This window comes from Nycticebus coucang, chromosome 14, assembly GCF_027406575.1.
Source record: "Nycticebus coucang isolate mNycCou1 chromosome 14, mNycCou1.pri, whole genome shotgun sequence".
In the NCBI taxonomy this organism is placed as follows: domain Eukaryota; kingdom Metazoa; phylum Chordata; class Mammalia; order Primates; family Lorisidae; genus Nycticebus; species Nycticebus coucang.
Window position 1 is genome coordinate 34,623,656 of NC_069793.1, and position 6,259 is coordinate 34,629,914.

Here is a 6,259-nt window from a genome sequence, read left to right on the forward strand (position 1 = left end):
ACAGCCCGGTAGGGACAGCAGTGTACAGACACTGGAGGGTGGGGGAGAAATCAGAGGCGGAGTGGGGGAGTGTATCTGTTTCCCTTTGCCCCACACTTTCTCTTTTGTAGGAGAAAACGGATGTGGTCCATGCAAGCCACACAGCGTATGTAACGAAGGGCGGCCTGGGTCTCTAGCAAAGACTCTTCTCTGCAGGCACCAAATCAGCAAAGCAGATGGTGGAGCAAGCTGAGTCCAGACTTCAGAGTGAGTAGTTGTCTTCAAGGTCATCATCACCCAACACAGAGGCAGCTGCTGACAAGCTGGGGCAAGGATGGGGTATATGTCATCTCTCCAGGGCTCTTTTTGGTCTCAGCATAGCCATGAGAGAGGCATCTGTGTCTGCGGCCGCATCCTTCACCATGTCTGAGACACCTCTGTTTTCTTCCATGCCTTCAGGAATCTCAATTGAGTATCCTTTATGAACTAATTCTAGCCCAATATCAAGTTTCTCTCCACTGCTAGTGTCATATGAGTAGATCATTGGCCACGTTGACACTCCAGTGGGGACATAGCTGGAGATCTTGGCCACAGGGGGCTTCCAGTCAGCACAGTGAGTGAGTCTGTCAAGTTCATCCAATGCTTCCTCTTCCCATGTTCACCTGACAGGGCGATCCGTGCCAGACTGCACTCCATTGCTTGAAACGGAAGGCTCAGGAAGTCACTCCTGAGAGCCCTGAGTCTTTAAGTGGACAGTCTCGATTATCTCCAAAGTCAACATAGTAGAGACCATAGTTCCCATTTTCCAAGGTGCCAAGGATCTGGGCTGCATACCAGGAACCATTTATCTCTGGGGAACTCAGACACCAGGGCGTTCTCTGTGAGGATCTGAGGGTTCGCTGCCTTGCACACCTGAACAGGAAAACCACTGATAAGCAGCCCGCGCTCAGCGCCTGCATCTTCTGTGTCCGCAGCTGTTTAACATTGGCTCCTTGCCGGCCAATGATGAGCTTCCCAGCTTCCTGGGGAACTCACATCTCTAATGTCATCCTCCCCAACAAATGTCAGCTGCTCTTCTCTGCTCTCCCTGTGGTACAGGATGTAGGGGGCTGTGGCACTGGCTGGGATCCTGAGACCCAGGGCTATTTTCTGAGTAGTGGACAGACTTGTCCGAGAATTTGGTTCAATGGACATTTCCGCTCTATTCTGACTTACATTCGCGCCTCCAAGTCAGCTATCCAGTGCTCCACCTCACACCTCCCCCTGGCAAACGCCACCCCTTACCATCCACACCGGGACACTCAGCCCAGCTGGCGGCCCCTTTACTTTTAAATGATGGTTTATCTTGTTAATGATTCTAGGTTGAAATGCATTTGTATCTGGAATTTTAAAATAATCCTACCACTGTTATCTGGCTTGCAGTATTGAGGTTAAGCCACTTAGAATCCTATATTTTTCTTTCTAGCAGCATGAGGGTTCTTCCCTTTGTCCCCAATATTCTGAAATTGCACAATGATGGGTGTGTGTGCGTGTGTGCATGTGTGTGTGTGGCCTTTGTATCATCTCTTTCTTCTTTTCTTTCCCTTTCCCCTGCACCTTTTAGTTTAGAAACTTTCCTTAAATGTGTGCTAGTCTGTGGCTTTCTGTTTAATTTCAAGAAGGGGAATTAAAAAGCCACTTAAAAATACATGAGCACGAGTGCAGCTTGTCAAATGGGAGCTTCCTTGCAGGTTTTCCCAACGAGGCCTTTAGGATGGGGAGACTCTGATGTTTATATCCTCTGGGGCTGGTAGAGAAGAATCTTCAATCTCCTCCTCGGAAGGTAAATTTTAGCTGATAGTATTCTGTGATCCCAGTGGGATATCCCTATCCCACTCTATTTTCAGTAGAGCGTCTTTTTAGCTTAGCTGTTCTCAATGACTTCAGTTCATAAGAGAGGTACCTCTATCTTACCTTACCCAAAGTTAAAAACAAAACAGATCTTTTGCTGGTGCAGAGCATTCCTTGTCTCCTGGCTATACAGAGGAGGTTGGAGATCTGGGACTTACTAGACTTTCAGGTAATTTCCTTTATAGGGCCCCTCCCTCTTTACTCTCATTTTCACAGATAACTGATACTTCCCATGTCTGACTTGGGGGGTGGGGTGGGATCCAAAGCTTATGGATTCAGTTTTCTTACGTCTGCTGTATTACTTCTTTTCTGTTTGCTTTGTAACTCCCCCCCATTTTGGTTTTGTTTCTGTTCATGTTTTCCATGGTTTCTTTCTTTTCTTTTTCTTTTTTTTTTAATGTATGTGGGTCTGTGCTGTAAAAAAAAAAAAAAAAAAAAATCCCTTACTATTTTAGTGTATCTGTGATAGATAGTGAAAGTAGATATGTGTCTTCAGACTTCTGTCTTTTACCCAGAATTCCAGGAAATGCCAAGAAACTATTTCTGGGGGTCTTTTGTTGTGGTGCTGTTTTGCTTTTGATCTCAAGCCTTTATGGAGATGAAGAATTACTAGCGACAATACTCTCATCGAATAGACATGTTTTATTTTTGTCTTTGCCATCAGCTGACTCTGTAACTGGACTCAAATCCCTTAAACTCTGTTCCTTTGTCTATGTCTCCATAAAATAGAAATAATACAATGCACTGAAAGGTTATTATGAAGAGAAAATCAGATAAGGTGGCAGTGTTTTATAAAAGGGCTTTAATGTGCTGTCCAACTGCAAACTAGTTTATGTATGAAGACACTTAGTGTTCTTTATAGTATAAACAATGTCAATCCCTAAACCCTTTTCCCCACAGATTCTTTTATTTTTAGCCACTGCCTAATTATTTTTGTTGCTCTTCCCTGAAACTTCTTTCCCTTTTCTGAGAGCAGCCAACTGCTCTACCCGGTGCAGAGAGGAGTGATTATACTCAGCTCCTCTGCATCAAATGTCTGCCAACACCTCTCGTGGCATTTCTTCACTATGACAAAAACAATGAGAGAATAAATTCATCTTTACTTCATGATGTCTTCTGTTTCTCCTGCCTTTGAGTATCCCATCTGCTTACCCTAGATGAGGGTTTTTTTCCTCATGCCATCACCAACGTTGCAAACCAAATGACAGCATGACACTGCCCATCAGCAGCTTGTCCTAACTGCTAAACAGTAGAATGTACTTGCTTTACTAACTAAAAAACTGACAAAAAAGGCCTGAATTCAGTGACCTATGCCAAAAATAGTCATAGTCAGGAAAAGAAAAAATCATTTGTGATTCCTGGCAGGCAGCAAAGAACTCCAAAATAGCTGTTCCTCTCCTGAACTTTCCCTGAAAGATTAATTATCTCATGATTCTATGGCATCAGTTCCTGAAATTCACATGCCAGAATTTTTGTGCACCTTTACTGAGAATTTTTTCTCGAGGCAGTTGGTGGTTAGAGGCTATCATTTTTTTCCCTACAGTATAAATAGAGAACAAGATGGATTTTGACTTCTGGACTTGGAGTGATGGGGACCAGCCTAGCCCTCCAAATTCAAATAACTAGAAAACTAGACAAAATAAGTAGAACAACATATTATTAAACTTTGGATAATTGGCATCCTAGAACTCTTGTCCCTGACAAGGGAAATAAATCAGGTAAGTCCTAAAATCACTTTGGTTTTCTGCCAGAGGAACAGGGGTGGGGATCCTAAGAGGAGCAAAATGATCTCACTGATATGAGGAGGGAGACAGATCACAGTGTGAAGAGTTGGGAAGTTGGAATTTTCAGGGCAGAGAGCAGGAGAGGAGAAAGCTTTGCAGGGAAAGAGCTCCAGAGTTCCATGCATGGATTCCCTTGGGCCCAATGCTGAATACAAATCCACAGATTTATATCATAGAATCCAATGAGACTGGGGAAAGATAGTTGGGTAGTTATTAACTGAAAATTTCCCATTGCTCACAAAGGGCTTAAAGATGTTGAAATTATGACCAGTGAGAATATAGGGCCCACATTTAACTTGTGAGACACTTCTGTAGATAGCCCTGAGCAGTGGTACTTGACAAGTAACATAAAGCTGGGCCTAGACCAAGACCTTTCAAACTGAAAAAGAAGCTTAGAAAAGATCAGTTATTGTCAAGTAAATTAACTGCCTGTCGGAACACTGTCCAACACTATTTAAAGGCTGAAACAAAATCCAATCCTCAAGAATGTACAATTAACAATGGCCAACATCCAGTAAAAGATTCTAAACCAGTAAGAAACTTTTAAACAGCTGTTATTAATTATGCTTAAAGTTATAATGAGAGATATTAAAATAGTGAATTGTAAACTATAAAATATCTTGGCAGATACAATATCTATACTACTTATCAGATTAAAAATGAGGGCAAAATAAAGATTTTATAACAGAGAAACAGGAAATAGGTCACCTAACAATATAAAATATAAACAATGTTGAAGAAAAATGTTACCAGATGAAAATTTGTGTAGGTAGGAAAGGAATAAAGAGCATCAGAAATAGTAAATGGGGGGGGGGTGTGTAGAGATAAAAAGTTTTCTAATTTATTAGTTTAAGATAGAATTGACTGTAAAAGGCAAAATTATAACAATATGTTGTATTTATGATATATGTGATATATGAGAAACTAAGGATTTTGCTATAAGATTCTTAAAAATAAAATATTATTTGAAGATAGACTGTGATAAATTCAGGATGTATATTTATACACTTTAGCTCTGTCTCTAAAATACAAAGAGGTATAGCCAGTATATCCAATAATGAACATAAAATACAGATCAAAATATACTCAATAAATTCAGAAGAATCATAAGAGGGGAAAAAAAGCCTAAAAAACAAATTACAAGAGTAATTAGAAAATAATGTGAATGAAATGAAAACAAAAACACAATATGTTAAATTTTGTGAAATTTAGCTAAAGTTGTATTCAGAAGAAAATATTTAGTTTTCTCTTAGAAAAACAAGATCATTTATATTGATAATCTAAACTTCTAGCTTAAAAAGTTAGAAAAAGCAAATAAAACCCAAAGTATGTAGAAGGAATGAAAAGATAAAAACAAAAGTAGAAAACAAACAGAAAATGGAAAAACAATAGAGAAAAATCGAGGGTACCTGTTAAGGTAAAAGAGAAGCAAGCCTAACTCTATTTTGATATAATTCTTTTTCCAGAGAAGCAATGGGAAGGCAAAGCAAGCCTGATTCCATTCTGTTGTTTTGCTACATTTTATTGCTTTAAGAAAAAAAAAAAAAACAGTTCCACTTGCCTCCTCACGCATTGCATGGTATTTTAAGTGTACCTGGTCAGAACTGCTAGAATCAGTATTTTGTGCAAAAAGTCACTATTTTTGTGATGAACAACCCTCCTGGTTATGTTAAGGTGATCTTCATGCCATCTGTATATGATATGGAAATGGTAAATAAAAGAGCAAGTTTGACTCCACTGTTTACTCCTTTTCTGTTATATTCTGTTGTTTTGGAGAGTGGTCCTCTTGTTTGCCTGCCCATTGTATGACTGTGAAAATGCATTTAGCTAAAATTATTAGTGATGTAAGTTACTGAATGCACTCATGATTATATCCTTGGTGATTGTCACTTTTTGTGATCATGCTGTTTACGCAAGTCCCCCTCCCTACATTACCTTAAACCAGTGGTTCTCAACCTTCTGTAATGCCATGACCCTTTCACAGAGTTTCTGTGGGTACAGGTTGAGAACCATTGCCTTAGGACATCGTAGATTGTATTCGTTAAAAAGAATTAGTAAGTGCTCTTGTGATCATAGCATTGTAAACTGACTAAGCTGCCTCACTCTTGTGATTTCCCCTAACTGCTGTTTTTCTGCTTCTGTAATTATGCATGCTTGCCCCCCGGAAAAGTTTTGCCTTATAAAAGTCAGAGCCAAAAAAAGTCAGAGCCTCAGATAACTCAGGGCTGCACTAGGAAACCCCATGTTGGGACACTAGGGCAGTTGTTGGCCGGCTCTTCAATAGAAGGACTCTTCTTTAATTCAACTTGTCTGGTGGTGTGGTCTTTGAGAGACTCCTGGGCATAACATACCAAAAGCTACTTTTTTTTTTTTTTTTTTCCTCCTGTAAAATAACAAAATTGATGATCTTGTGGCTGTACTGACCAGGAAACAAAAACTAGAAGTCACAAGCCACAAATTACCAGATCTTCAAATATTGAAAGAACAAGATAATTATTATGAGCATCTCTTAACTCATAAAAATTAATAGATACCTTTTATATAAATTATATCTCAGTAAAATTGATTTAATAAAAGAAAATGAGCAAGTAATTTTAATTGCTGTG

General features: G+C 39.6%; 1 pseudogene; it reads right to left on the minus strand.

The window, feature by feature from the left end:
• Positions 1–241: 241 nt before the first annotated feature.
• Positions 242–1,173, minus strand: LOC128565609 (tudor and KH domain-containing protein-like; annotated as a pseudogene).
• Positions 1,174–6,259: the final 5,086 nt, after the last annotated feature.